Genomic DNA, 15,520 nt, shown 5'->3' with positions numbered 1-15,520 from the left:
CTCATTTCATGTGTACATGCTTTAGATTAGCCTCATCAGGATGATAGAAACTAATGGTCCAGAAGGAGGTTTAGCAGCCCAAAATAACAGTGCTGATTGTGATGGATTCCTCTCCAGCTCTCAACACGTGACTAAGTTCTTTCAACACTCATTTTTAAATATGAATGTTTTTGCTTCCACCATCACTGATGCTGCTTCATGGAAATTTTCATCTGACATCGGTTGCAATGATCTCCCTGATTCTATCCACAAAGGATGAATGCACCCCATCATATTGACGGAGACTCAATTACTGAGGGCATCTTGGAATTTCTATTTTGGACTACACTTGTGCAGACGTCTCATGCAATAATCACAAATGCCAGCAGTTGGAAAACCACGTCCAATGATTCCAAGATGATCTTAGTAAGATTGTAACTTATGCTGGGAATAGTTACATCATCTCAACCTACCTGGTTGTTTTAGTACTATTGAATATAGTGGTTGAATATGGTGGTGGTATACATTTGTTTGGGAAGTGTGTGATATGGACAAGGTGTAATGTTGAATCAGGTTCATGTGTCTGGTGAGTGAGACAGAAACACTGACTGTGAATAAATATATTAATCATCTATTTACAAGATATAGAAACTACATAGCTGAATATTCAACAAACATAATAAGACAAAAGCACGCGCAAAGCATACCTTCTCTATGGTTTTGTGCACCACTTGCCTTAATTAAAAGACAAAGAGAGCAAGCCCCTTCCATGTGCTATTTTATACCCGGGATATTTGAAACTGGACACCAGGTGGCTAACCAATGGGAAAAGCGACTGCAGTTTCTAATCTAACCAATCATGTCAAAGTGACTTTCGACATGCAGAATTAGCCATGCCCCCCAAAGGACATTCCACCTCTCGCAAGTTGAGACCATGATGAACCAACCCTTGGACTAGGATAAAACGCAAAAGTACAATACCCAGTAATATAAACCCAATGGTCACCTCCTAGTGTACTACAGTAGTCTAGCAGTCTCCCTGCACCTAAAAAGCCACCAGCCCCACCCTGGAGTGTAATAGCTAATGAGCTGGTCACCCACTTGATTTTATAACCTACTCTCAGATATGATGAACCATGTGAATAATGTTCTCCAACCCATCAGGAAAGTAGGTGCAGCATTCCTGAACAATAAAAGTACAGGTATGAGCAGGATAATCTAAGGTAATTGAAATCAGTTCCCAGGATAGTCTAGTTATACCGTGCTAAGAAAGGCTACCATTCAAAACCTTCCTTCCTTCGTAATGGCCCTCTTACAACCAGCACAGGCAATGTGCTCATCCAGGACACTGGGGTGGCAAACATACAGCACCACATATCAACTGCACTACCTGCCAGAACCACGGGTGGGCCAAGGAACTGCATATCCAGTATGTGCGATCCAGCATCTAGCAAGTGCCCATCTTCACAACACCATTTGGCATAGACAGCTTTCCCTGGATACTGTTCCTGCTCACCCTTGCCATCCGCCGAGCTCCCTGTACCTGAACTCAACATACCACATACACCAACATGCTGTCAGGTTTGGAAATCAGGACCTTCCAATTAAATAAATGGTACGTAAGGAACTACCAGCCCTTAATACCAGGGCTATTAAGGCTCAAGTCTCTTAAGGCTGTTACCATACTCTGGGTTAAGTTTGGCTGGAATGGACTACTCCCTCCCAGCTCCTCCAAAACAGAACACCAAACCTGAGAAGCCAGATAATACGCCCACAGACTTTTCCTTGTCAAAGGGATCAATATTAGCGGCATCCTTTCTATGATGTAATAAGGAGCCCTCATTAGCCCTATCGTGGTATAATTCTGAGTTAAGAGCCCACTGGTGCAAAACTTCAGTGCCCACTTCTACTGTGTTCCATTGCACTTGGAGAAACAGGCAGCTCGAGGAATTTAATGGATTAGGCAGCATCTGTGGAGGCAAAGGGATAACAGATGTTTCAGTTTGAGAAGCCTGCACCAGTTTCTCATCCCAAATTGCTGACCATCTCTTTGTTGCCACAGATGCCATCTGACCCACCTAGCTTTCTTCCAGGAACTTGTGTTTTTGCATAATTTTCTAATGCCTGCAGTCTCTTGTGTCACCAGCATTTATTGCAACAGTATGCCAATTTGCAGTAATGACAAATAATCTATACAGTAACACTTGTGCACATTTATTCTGTTTTGTTCTGATATGAAATTCATTTTGGAGTAAGTGTATGTGGTGTAGATGATTTGTTTAATTTGTACATAGTGAAATGAGAACAGTATGACTGGGATTTGTGGTGTGTCAGTAACTACCATCGTGTGAGAGTTTTATGAATGCCTGCCAAAGACAGAGGTATAAATTATATGTGGAAGTTGCAATTGGAACAATCATTATCCCAAAGCTGGAATATCCCCAGGACAATTTTTTTCTGGTAGGTCTACTCCTGATTAATTGTGCTGTTTCCATTAACCCTTGTGAGAGAGCCAGCACAATCAACAACTGAAGCATTGAAATAAAAGCGCACTGTCTGTGCTGACAATGATGTCGAGTTAAACCACGCTCTCTTAGGTACAAGGACTTTATTCACCTCCTCGGATTCCCCGGCTGACAAGAAAGGATTTTATTAGTATACCAAGAGCAAACCAGTAGTCATGGAGACTGCTGGTTCTCTTGATGATCAGTGTGATGATCCACATGTGGAACTACAGGAGTCTTAAATAAGAGCATAAGGCGAAATGTGTCTAGTTGGTCCATACTGTGTAGAAGGACTTGGAAGCTACTGGATTCAGGGGAGTAAATCACTGATGGCCTGCAGCATTTCAACAATTCAAGGGGGGAATATTTGAAATCTTGAAATGCATACAGTTGTATAAACCTCAGATCCTGACCAGATGTATCCTAGGATGTTATAAGGAGCAGAATTAGGCCATTCAGCCCATCAAGTCTGCTCTGCCAATCTATCATGGCTAATTTATTATTCCTCTCAACACTATTCTCCCACTTCTTCCCACAAACTCTGATGCCCAGACTAATTGAGAACCTATCAATCTCCGCTTTAAATATACTCAATAACTTGGCCTCCACAGCCACTTCTGCAATGAATTACACAGATTTACTCCCCTCTGCCTAAAGAAATTCATCCTCATGTCTGGTTGACATGGACACCCCTTTATTCTGAAGCTGTGCCCTCTGGTCCTGGACTCCCCCAGTATAGGAAACATCCTCTCCACATCCACTCTATCTTGGCCTTTTAATATTTGATAAATTTCAATGAGATCCCCCCTCATTCTTCTAAACTTCAGTGAGTACAGGCCAAAAGCCATCATATGCTCCTCATACGTTAATCCTTCCATTCCTGGACTCATTTTTGTGAAACTCCTCTGGACCTTCTCCAATGCCAGCACATGTTTTTCTCAGATAAGGGTTCCTTTGTCTTTCTACCTGCTATTTTCTCAAAGAGGATGTGACTAAACACATTGATGAAGGTAGAGCCGTAGATGTAGTGTGTATGGATTTTAGCAAGGCATTTGATAAGGTACCCCATGCAAGGTTTATTGAGAAAGTAAGGAGGTAAGGGATCCAAGGGGACATTGCTTTGTGGATTCAGAATTGGCTTGCCCACAGAAGACAAAGAGTGGTTGTAGACAGGTCATATTCTGCATGGAGGTAACCAGTGGTGTGCCTCAGGGATCTGTTCTGGGACCCCTACTCTTGTTGATTTTTATAAATGACCTGGATGAGGAGAGGGATGGGTTAGTAAATTTGCTGATGACACAACGGTTGGGGATGTTGTGGATAGTGTGGAGGGCTGTCAGAGGTTACAGTGGGACATTGATAGGATGCAAAACTGGGCTGAGAAGTGGCAGATGGAGTTCAACCCAGATAAGTGTGAGGTGGTTCATTTTGGTAGGTCAAATATGATGGCAGAATATAGTATTAATGGTTAGACTCTTGGCAGTGAGGAGGATCGGAGAGATCTTGGGGTCTGAGTTCATAGGACACTCAAAGGTGCTGCGCAGGTTGACTGTGTGGTTAAGAAGGCATACAGTGCATTGACCTTCATCAACTGTGAGATTGAGTTTAGTAGCTGAGAGGTAATGTTGCAGCTATATAGGACTGTGGTCAGACCCCACTTGGAGTAAGTACTGTGCTCAGTTCTGGTCGCCTCACTACAGGAAAGATGTGGAAACCATAGAAAGGATGCAGAGGAGACTTACAAGGATATTGCCTGGATTGCGGAGCATGCTTTATGAGAATTGTTTGAACTCTGCCTTTTCTCCCTGGAGCGACGGAGGATGAGAGGTGACCTGATATTGAAAGGCATTGATCATATGGATAGTCAGAGGCTTTTTCCCAGGGCTGAAATGGCTAGTGTGAAGGGGCATAGTTTTAAGGTGCCTGGAAGTAGGTATTGAGGAGATAATTTTTTATGCAGAGAGTGGTGAGTGCATGGAATGGGCTGCTGGTGACGGTGGTGGAGGCGGAAATGATAGGATCTTTTAAGAGATTCCTGGATGGCTATATGGAGCTTAGAAAAATAGAGGTTTATGGGTAAAGCCTAGGTAGTTCTAAGGCAGGGACATTTTTGGCACAGCTTTGTGGGTTGAAGGGCCTGTATTGTGTTGTATGTTTTCTATGTTTCTAGAATCCCAACAGATCTGTCAGGTAATATTTCCTCTTAAGGAAGCCATGATTTTATTACATATTTCATCCTATTTTATTGTCCTATTTTGTCATGGGCCTCCAATACCCCAGAACTTCATCCTTCGTAATGGACTCTAACATCTTCCCAACCACTCAAGTCAGGTTAATGGCCTATAATTTCATTTCTTCTGCCTCCCTCCCTTCTTAAATATTAGAATGACATTTGCTATTTTCCTGTCCTTTGGGAACCAAGGGTAGAGATTGCATTGGGCTGTCTGTATTCATCATGGATGAGATACTAGAAGGCTGGAAGAGAGCTAATGTTGTGCCTTTACTTGGAAAGGGCAGCAAGGATGGCCAGAGAACTGTTGGCTGCTGAGCCTCACATCAGTGATGTGAAATTTATTGGAAAGGATTCTGAGGGACAGGATTTACTTGCATTTGGAAAAGTATAGACTGGTAGGGATAGTCAGCATTGCTTTGTGTGTGGGAAATCATGTCTCATGAGTTTAATTGTGTTTATTGAAGAGGTGACCAAGTGGATTAATGCTGGCAGGTTGATAGACATTAGCAAGGCATTGGTAGGCTAGTCTGGAAAGAACAAATGGGGTACAGTGTGTATTAGTACAAAATTCTGTTGGTGATTGGAGACAGAGAGTGTTAGAAGAGGTTATTTAGATGGAGGCATATGAACAGTGATCAGTGCTGAGCCCACGGTTGTTTATCATGTACATTGAAAACTTGGATGAGAATGTAGTAGCAAGATTAGTCTGTTGACCATTCATCAACAGAACTAAGTCAGGAAATTCACTACGCAACTCGTAATTATTTGGAGCTCACACTTTATTGACTCTGCACAAACAACAACGTAACTATGTTGATCCCGGGCCAACAACTTAGAACATGAATTCTACTGTTCTGTCTGTGTCAGTACTCACTCAGATAACTTTCCAAAAGTGGATCCCCATTGGTCTGACGATCGATCCTTCCTTTTCCCTGCCCCTGGTGTAGGGGTTCTTCCTTAGCAATGGTGATTCTCCGGAGTTATCGCTGATAACACAATCAGTGATCACTTATATTTTCATTTCTTAGCAATTCAAATGTAGCATTCCAGTACCATTGGCTGTAAGTCATGTGTCTGGCCTTCAACACCTTTTTATTTGCGCTGTTCCAGAACAGCATCCACTACTGCCCTCTTCCTGGCAAGTGACAATCAGTAATTCATGGCTCTTTGTTCTCAGTCAGCACAAACTTGATTCATGCAAAACATACTGACCCAACAGCCAAAAACCTGGATGTTATATCCAATCAAGGAGCATCTCACAAATAACTTCTTATTTGAAAATTATCTCCGGTCCAGCAGATTACCTGAAGCATCATTGTGTCTTCTTTAAAACACTGATCACGCCAAGCAACTAACACATAAAATGGAGGACGTAAAACAGTTCCACAAAATGACAGCCTCCGTCTCCAAGCACATGGCAGAAACAAAGACAATTGATCTATCTGCTTCCACTGTCCTTGGCCCATTCAAGTTCGACATTTTCCTACATATTTCAAATCTGCAATGACCAACAAGTAGTTTACAGGAATTTAACTTGGACAAGTGTGAAATGATGCATTTTGGGAAGTTAAAGCTGGAAATTAAAATCATCCACTGCAATAACCATGTTTGTTGTAATGTGAGTATTATTAAAAGTAAGTTAATACTAATCGGGGAGCTGTTGGTAGCAAGAGGCGGGATCCGGGGTTGGCGGGGTCTTTACTTCCCCTCTTTTTACTCCCAGTATGCATTGTATATCGTTCCTCCACCCATGCCGCACGAGGTACCTGGAAGCCTCTGTATTGTAAATATCATTTGCCGTCCCAGATAAAGATGCTTTTTTGGCCATCAAGTTGTCGAGTGGTCTTTTTGTAAAGTAGAAGTTACCACATATTTTTGGCGATGAGGTAAACTGATTTGTGGACGGGTCGGCCCCGTTTTCGATCAGGAGCTGTGAGCTGGCAAGGAGCCTCGTGTTCGGATGGCTGTGTTTGGAATGGTTGGTGTGTTCGACGAACAAATCGAGGAGTGGCTGGAATACGAGGAAAGGTTGGGCCACTTTTTCTGTGCTAATGGAATTACTGAGGAGGCTAAGAAGCACTCTATTCTCCTGAGTGTGTGTGGGGCGAGGATGTACTAACTGATACAGAACTTAGCTACGCTGCGGAAACCGGGAGAAATTCCATACGACAAACTGGTCAAGCTCATAGGGAACCACCACAATCCGAAGCCTTGGTGATAGTTCAACGGTTCAAAAACCAAAGTTCCTTCTTCAGTGCGTTCCAAGCTAGGTGGCAAACCTGCAGATGCCATTTATCCCAATAATGCTGAGAATAGCTTGCCACCGATCTCAAAGAAGCTCAGTAGTCCAAAACAGTTAAGGAGCAATGACCACTTAATGCATACCAGGAAAGCATGTCCATCAGTGACTTTGCTAGAGGGAGAGACACTGGCAGAGGGGGCCGAGTCCCCTGAAGAGGATGGACATTTTCACGTGGACACACAGACCCCCTCATGTCCCCAACAGTAGATCCACCCAAAACGTCCTCACCAACGGTGCCTGCTGGGACACCAGGGGTAGTGCGTAGATCACAGCTTCCTCACAAACCGCCTGACAGACTGAATCTTCGATTGGATAGTTTCTTTTGTTGTTAGATTGAATGTTAAATTTGCCATGCATTTTTTTTAGGCATTTTTGTATTGGTAACCTGTTGCTAATGATACCACTGTTTTTATTTCCCAGTTCTTCTATATTTAGGGAATGTTGGATTTTAAAGGGGGAGAAGTGTTGTAATGTGAGTATTATTAAAATAAGTTAATACTAATCAGGGAGCTGTTGGTAGCAAGAGGCGGGATCCGGGTTTGGCGGGGTCTTTACTTCCGCTCTTTTTACTCCCAGTATGCATTGTATATAGTTCCTCCACCCATGCCGCACGAGGTACCTGGAAGCCTCTGTATTGCAAATATCATTTGCCGTCCTAGATAAAGATGCTCTTTTGGCCATCAAGTTGTCGAGTGGTCTTTTTGTAAAGTAGAAGTTACCACAATGTTGTTTGTACATCTTGCCATAATCTGCCCACATATCTGTTTCTCTAGCTTCTAAGAGTTACTTAGAGGGCTATCGTATCTTAGTGATGGCACCTTTTTTTGTTCCTGCATTCTACCTATTTGACCTCACTGGATGATTCCTCCAAGATGTTCTCTCTTAGTGCAACTGTAACATTCTCCCTAATCAGTAATCACCCTTTCGTTTTTACATTCCTCTCTGCCACATCTTAAACATCTGTACCCTGGAATATTGAACTGCCAGTTTTGCTCTTCTGTGAATCAGTTTTCTGTAATGGCTACAATATTATAGTTCCATATATCAGAGCCATGGAGTCATACAACATGGAAATGGGCTGTTCAGCCCATGGTTTCCATACTCTATGTGTCACTCAGCAAGCTAGTCCCATCTGTCTTGTGTTTGGTCCATTGTCCTCTAGATCTCTCCCATTCATGTACTGCCTAAATGGTTTTTAAATATTGCTGATGTGCCTACCTCAACCACTATCCCTGGCAGTTCATTCCAAATATACACCACCCTTTGAGTGAAGAAACAGCTCCTGATGTCCCCTCTAAGTCTCTCACCTCTGATCTTAAACCTATCTTAAACTAATTCAGGCTCAAATATCTTACTCACTATATTCCTTGCTTTAATATAAATACACTTGAAACTATCACTGTTACAGTGTTCACTATCTGAGCTTTTCCTGTTTTCACTGTTCCGTTTACTTGACTTAACCTTTAGCCAGCTATTCTCACAAAATGCTGCAGGAACTCAGCAGGCCAAGCTGAATCTATGGAAAAGAGTAAACAGTCGACGTTTTGGGTCCTGATGAAGGGTCTCGGCCCGAAATGTCGACTGCTTACTCTTTTCCATAGATGCTGCCTGACCTGCTGAGTTCCTCCAGCATTTTGTGTGTGTTGCTCAGATTTCCAGAGACTGCAGATTTTCTCATCTTCATCCAGCTATTTTTGTTGTTTTTGAGGATGCCTTTGATTACTGATTCAGACGATAGTATTGGGAAAGGCCAATAATATTGAACTGCGAAAAATGTCCAGTTAACGGAAGCTATGGACTAGCTCTCCCAGAGTGGAGTGACACTGAGGGATACTCAAACGTAAAGGGAAAATGCAGTTAATATTGCCAGTGGAAGGCATGATCTCACTTCTTACTACAACCCTTCCCCAGACAGCTTTTAGGTAGACATTTGCACTACATTGTTTTCATTGTTACAATCTCACTTTCTCATTTACTGGTTTTCTGAGCTTCAACTGCTGTTGTAACCCAGAACACTGATTCTCCCAGAGCTCCTCTGCTCAGTAATTGACTTGTATCCTGTTCTTGACAAAATGTCACCATTATTAATTTAAGAACATCATCGTGAAGAAAAACATAAATTAATAATGCCCTGACTGTATGTTGTTCAAACCAGTATCTCACACTGAATATCTTGAATGGGATGCAGTGAACTTAAAGTTCAAAGGGATACTTTGAAAGGTTGAGCCTGGATGAGGTGAAAGGGATTTCTAGTTGAGAACAGTGGGGCTACATAAAAATCTATGGGCACGAATTCATAGAGAAGAGAAGAAAACAGTTTCACTTGGCAGCATCATGACCAATGGTTGTAACAAGGAGAAAAGAAGATGAGGAGTAACACTAACCTTAGCTAAACTTGATCTGTTTCAGTTTTTGAGGTCAAATAATCTGGGCAAGAGAGAGGACAGAGTTGCAGAGGGAGTTTTGGAGGTGATGTTTTGACAAAATATAAGCAAACTTTTAAATCCTGTTTGTTTCCAACACATGACATTACTTGGTAATTGAAAACATGCCCCTTTGTAGATTAGAAAGGATGAATGAGAACTCTCATCAGATATGGAGAGGCATAGGCAAAATAACTAGAACGGTAGAGGATCAGAAGTGAAGTATTAGATTTCTGTTTTATTCTGCAGATCATTCATGCAGCTTTGAACACCTTAAACATTTACACAGTAATTACCTCAGTTCATTTAATTGGATTGTGATTTAAATAATTGATTGGATTGTCTCTTACCTGCACAGAGTTGAACCATTTGTCCAATTCTTGCCCTTCAAATTCTTCTCAACTGTTTTTGATTTCTGAGGCATTCTTGACCAAGTGCTAGAGATGATGTTCTTTCAGAAGTGTGTATTGTGAGCATACCATAAAAGCATCTTCTTATTGGAGATCTCTGTCACTTAATGAGCTGAGTTAACTTTCCTTCATTTGCATTCAGAGATTTTCTCTTTCGTTTTTATTCTCTATAAATATTTGTTGTGGTTATTTTGCCAGCATTCTAGTATTCATTAAGACTGAGAGAAAATATTATTTTGGATGTTGGCCAAGTGGATTTTTGTGCTTAATGGTCCCTGTTTTGGTGAGTAAATCCATCAACGTTTACTGAAACTCCAAGATTTTCTTAATGATATTTCTCAATGATGAGCCCTGCTGATGAGGTAATGCTTAGGTAATTACAGTTGTCCTTAGATGGATATTACACAAATGAGGAAGATTAGCCATTGTTGGATTGTTTCTTCTTGCAACAGTAATAAAAAGTACCATTGCAAGACACTTAAGTAACACATTTCCTATTTATTTGTTATGTTTTATTTCTCCTGGGTTACATCTTTTGTATTGTTATTGTTACTCTAAAGAGAAATGAGTTTAGAATCCATTAATAACGAGGCTTGTAGCTTCAGCACCATTGAGGCTGTGCATACAGGGTCAAAGTGACTCAGAACAAATTGAAAAGGAGTTTTCAATGAAAACTACTTCTGAGGTCCTTTGAACCAATTTGGCTTGGCTCGTCCACTGGGTGGCACCTTGTTGCTCTCCAAAACCTCACAAAGGCTTGGTTTACATCACTCTTTTGGAAGATGATGAATCAATTATGATGACTCCACTGGTTTATTGAGGAGTTGAAGCTGAACACTTGGGAAATATCCCTTCAGCAATGGAATTTGGAAACCTGCACAGTTGAATGGAATAATAAAATTAGAAAGGAGGAAAGTGGAAAAGACTGAGCTGTATGGATCAGGAAAAGCTCCTCCTCCAACACCACCATCTAACTCTTGCCTGGGTAATGAGGTAGTTAGTAGTATGGCTTCTATTATGAGTTTGTATTCAAGTCTGACTATTGGAGTAGCACAGCAGTGTAGTGGTTATCATTATGCACTTTCAGCTCCACCAATCTGAGTTCAATTCTTGCCACTGCCTGTAAGGAGTTTGTACAGTTTTTACATGGCCGTGTGGGATTCCTTCTGATGCTCTAATTTCCTCCCACATTCGAAAGGTTAGTAAGTTAATTGGTTAAACAGGTGTAATTGGGCAGTGTGGGTTCATTGGGCTGGCAGAGCTTGTAACCATGTTGTATCTCTAGATAAATAAATAAATAGATAAAGTCTCGCCCCACTGCACAGTCATTCACCTAAACGATGAAAACTATTATTAAGGATACGCGTTGTGAAAGAACTTAGATGGAGAAGGGGTTATTTATGGTTTAGTTAGCCTCAAGATTGGTGATGACTTTCGTTGATAATGTTTCCATCATTAAATAACCAACCAACACTGTCATCTAATGAATAGCAAATTGGCCCAGGTACCCAAGAATTGCCAATTGCCACTAAAATTGTAGTCCTGCAACTGTTACAATAACAAGAGACTTTGCGGGAAAATAAGATTTAAAATGATAGAATATTGCAGGCAAAGCATTAAGGTGTGTCAGAATGAACAGAAGTTCTGACAATGGCTGGAAAACATAGTTTTAAATCAGGGCTTCCCAACCATTTTTTATGCGATGGACTACTACCCCAGGCTGGGATCACCTATTTTAAAGGCATTTTTAAGTTTTAGCACCGAGGTAACTGATGAAGAAAACTGATTTTAAATATAGTAAGTGTGGTGCTGCTAATAGCTTTTGAGAATGTCTTCAATGAACAACTAATTACAAAATTCCTTTGTGTTGGGCGAATCTGGTGGGGCGGGTGATCCAAGGATGTACAGAGGTCACTGTGTCTGATGCCCAGCCTTCCAGATTCTGTTGCATGAAGTTTCTTTGAGATAGTAAATCTGACAGTGACACAGAAGCTTAACAATGATGTGAAAAACACTTCTTAACTAGCTTGCATTTGTTTTTACAGCATTCCAAAGAATTGTAAAATTCTTTTGACAGAAGCTCCTCAAATGACCATATGATTAATTTTAATGAAATTGGTTTAGAGGGCAAAGATATTAAAGGGACTTGAGGGGCTTTTTTTTTACATTACCTGATGATTATATGGAACGAGCTGCCAGAAGACATGATTGAGGCAGGTACAATAATATTACAGAAGCACTTGGATAGGTACTTGGAGAGACAGGAGGAATATGGGGCAAACACAGGAAGTTGGGACTAACTGGATGGGCATTATGGTTGGCATATGTCATTGGGTCAAAGGGGCAGGAAAGGAAAGTATGTTGTTGCTGGTCAAAGCCCTGCATCCATGATCACAATACTGCTCAACCGACTGAGTTCCTGCAGCAGATTGTTTATTATACCTGCATAAAATATTTCTGTACAAGTTGGTGCCTCTATGAGATCAGAGGAAACAACTGCCACAAAGGATACTGCATAGTACTGTCCAGTTAATATAGGCAAGTACGTTACTATAAAATTAGCTCATTTATCAGATCAATTGAGGACTGAAAATGTATGGCTTATGGCTAAGTAATTGGCCTTGAATATATGATTAATGTAATGAGGATACTTAACTGTTCAGGGTAATTAACTTCCTGGGTTGGTTTATGGTTCTTGATGGACAGATCCCTTGTAACCTACTTCTCACCTTTTCCTTTCATGGCATCAGCTAACCATTTGAATGCCTTCAACTGTTTTGCATTTGACTTAGCCCTTGACTAATCATGAGTCAAATATTGTTAAATAACAGTAAAGCAACATTAGCAACTCCTGGCTGAAGGCTGCTCTTTGAGATCTGAATATGTACAGAGTAACTGATAATAGTTACTTGTACCAAGATACAGTGGAAAAACTTGTCTTGTAAACTGTTTATACTAATCAAATCATAACAGAGTGCATTGAACTAGAATAAGGAAAGCAATAACAATGCAGAATAAAGTGTAAAGATCATAACAAGGTAGATCATAATTAAAGACCCTTCTGATTGTACAAGAGGCCCATTCAGGAGTCTGATAACAGGAGGATAGAAGCTGTCCTTCAGCTGGTGATACGTATGTTCAGGCTTTTGTATCTTTTGCCCAATGGGTGAGAGAAGAAGAGGAATGTCCAGGGTGGAAAGGGTTTTGATTATACTGGCAGCTTTACTGAGGCAGCAAGAAGTCTAGACAGAGTCCGTGGAGCGGAGCTGGTTACTGTGATAAGCTGAACTGTGTCTACAACTCTGCAGTTTTCTGTGGTCATTTGCAGTGTAGTTGCCATACCAAACTGTAATGCATCCAGGCTTTTTACGGTGATCAAAAATTGTTAAGAGTTGATGGGGACATGCTGAATTTCCTTAGCCTCCTGAGGAAGTAGGTATGTTGGTCAGCTTTCGTAGTCATGAAATTATTAATGTGCTATTGGTGATGTTCACACCAAGGAACTTGATGTAGACAGGAGCATGTTAATCAACATCCTTGCTGAATACTGCTCACTGCATGAACATGCCAGGCCTGTGTAACAAATAGTGTAGAGGTTTATTAGGTTGTGAAAAATTATGTAGTCTGAAAAAGAAGGCAACATTTTTCATTCAAAGCCAAAAGGAAGCTGCAAAATGCTCAACAAGGTAAACACAACATTTCTCAAGTGAATGAATTTCATTTTGTTGAGAAAATCACAAGTTTGCTCTTTCCCCAATATTGAATTATATGATTTTAGAGGTTATTTATTCTGTCTTCATGATCTCCAGGCCAGAGAGTGTGTGTGGAGGATGGGGCGTGGTGAGGGGTAGAGAAAATATTTAGTGAGTCTTGTTACTCCTTAATGCCATCCAGTAAGGGTTTTGCTCAAAGCTTTGCATGCTTAGCTTCCTACTTGGGATTCAGTCACATGCCTGTACTATTTTAATATTGACAGATAGAAGCACCTGTGTTTGGCAGCTTCTGAATTTCTAATGTGCTTCAAGCAGGTTGAATCCTCCTGGATAAAACAATGGGTAAAATTGTGGTTGAATGTGATAAGCTCTATTTTTCAAAAAATATACTTTATTCATAAAAACTGCAAATTAATTGTATCACAGTAGTGTAGCGGTTAGCGTGATGCTATTACAGCTCAGTCATCAGAGTTGAGTTCAATCCCAGCATCCTCTGTGAGGTAGGTGTCTCTGTACGTCCTCCCCATGGAATGCATAGGTTTTCTCCGGGTACTCCGGTTTAGTCGCACAGTCCAAAAACATACTGGGTAGGTTAATTAGTTATTGTAAATTGTCCAATGATTAGGTTAGGGTTAAGTTGGGATGATCAAGGTTTGCTGTGCAGTGTGGCTTGTAGAGTCAGAAGGGCCTATTCTGCACTGCACCTCTAAATAAATCAATGAATAAAAATAAATATGCTATCCTTTCATAAATTACTACTCATTATGCAGGAACATTCTTCTTGTGAACAAATCTCACATTGCGTTAACGTGTCCTCAATAATTCTTTTCTTTTACATACACTCTGACATATAGTCATAGAGCACTGGAGCACAGGAACAAGCTCTTTGGCACATCTCATCCATGCCAAGCTGTTATTCTGCCCAGTCCTGTCAACCCACACCTCAACCATGGCCATCAATACCCCACCCATCCATGTACCTATCCACCTTAAATATTGCAACCAAATTCACATCCACCACTTCCACAAGCAATGCATTCCACACTCAGACCACCTTTTGAGTGAAGAAACCCCCTCCTCAGGTTCCCCATAAACATTTCACCTTTCATTCTTCACTCTGACTTCTAGTTCTAGTCTCCTCGAAGGAGCTGGGTGACTCTACTGCAATCCCTGCAAAGGCAGAATGCTGTTACAGTGAGACCCTAGCTGATCGTGATAAGCTCAGAAGAACACAGCAAGTAAAAGCAGGTGCAGGCCACTTGGCCCGTTGTAGCTGCTCCAGTCTCCAATATGATCATGACTGATCTTTTACATCAGTATCATTTTCCTCCTGTGATCCTGTGCCTGTCAATACCCAGAAATCTATCATTCTGTATTTAATGGTGGACAGCCTGCGATCCAGCTGCTCATGTGTGTTACAGACACTTAAGTGAAATGTTAATACTTGGGAAACCAAAATATTATTCAAATAACAAATGCTTCTTTCTGCCTTTTAAACATTTTCTCTCTTCTATCATTGGTGAACAAGAACTTTCGATAGCATAGGAAATGGGAAGAAGTATAAACGTGATGACAGAGAAGCATTTGCAGTGGAGTAGTTATCAAAGTCTATTTTATTGCCATATGCTCAAGTACATATTTGCACAGGTGCAATGTAAAGCTAGCTTTCAGTAACATCATAGGCACATAGCTTCATTCATATAAACAGCATTCACGAAACAAAACATAACTTATATACAATTATGGGCCAATTTAATGGCAGCATTGATAAAATTTGTCAACAGGACGTGACTGGTGTTCTGGTGGAGAGTTGCATGGTACCAAGAGAAGGAAGTATGGATCGGCATGAAAGAATGGCACTGAACCAAATCAGTAATCAGCAGGGCTAGGTATGATACAAATTGTTGAAGAATGCAGGCAGTAACAGTGATCAACTGGGGAGTAGGAATTGTCCTG

At 41.1% G+C, this 15,520-nt stretch overlaps 1 protein-coding gene across 14 annotated transcripts in view; it reads left to right on the top strand.

Annotated features, from left to right (window-relative positions):
• LOC140728571 (receptor-type tyrosine-protein phosphatase mu-like) overlaps positions 1–15,520 on the top strand; it is a 994,862-nt gene that overhangs the window by 218,761 nt on the left and 760,581 nt on the right. The gene's annotated exons all lie outside the window — the stretch shown is intronic.

The sequence above is a fragment of the Hemitrygon akajei genome, chromosome 1 (genome assembly GCF_048418815.1).
Source record: "Hemitrygon akajei chromosome 1, sHemAka1.3, whole genome shotgun sequence".
Lineage (NCBI taxonomy): Eukaryota > Metazoa > Chordata > Chondrichthyes > Myliobatiformes > Dasyatidae > Hemitrygon > Hemitrygon akajei.
The sequence above is the reverse complement of the archived record's forward strand: the minus strand, read 5'-3'. Positions and strand labels throughout refer to the sequence as shown.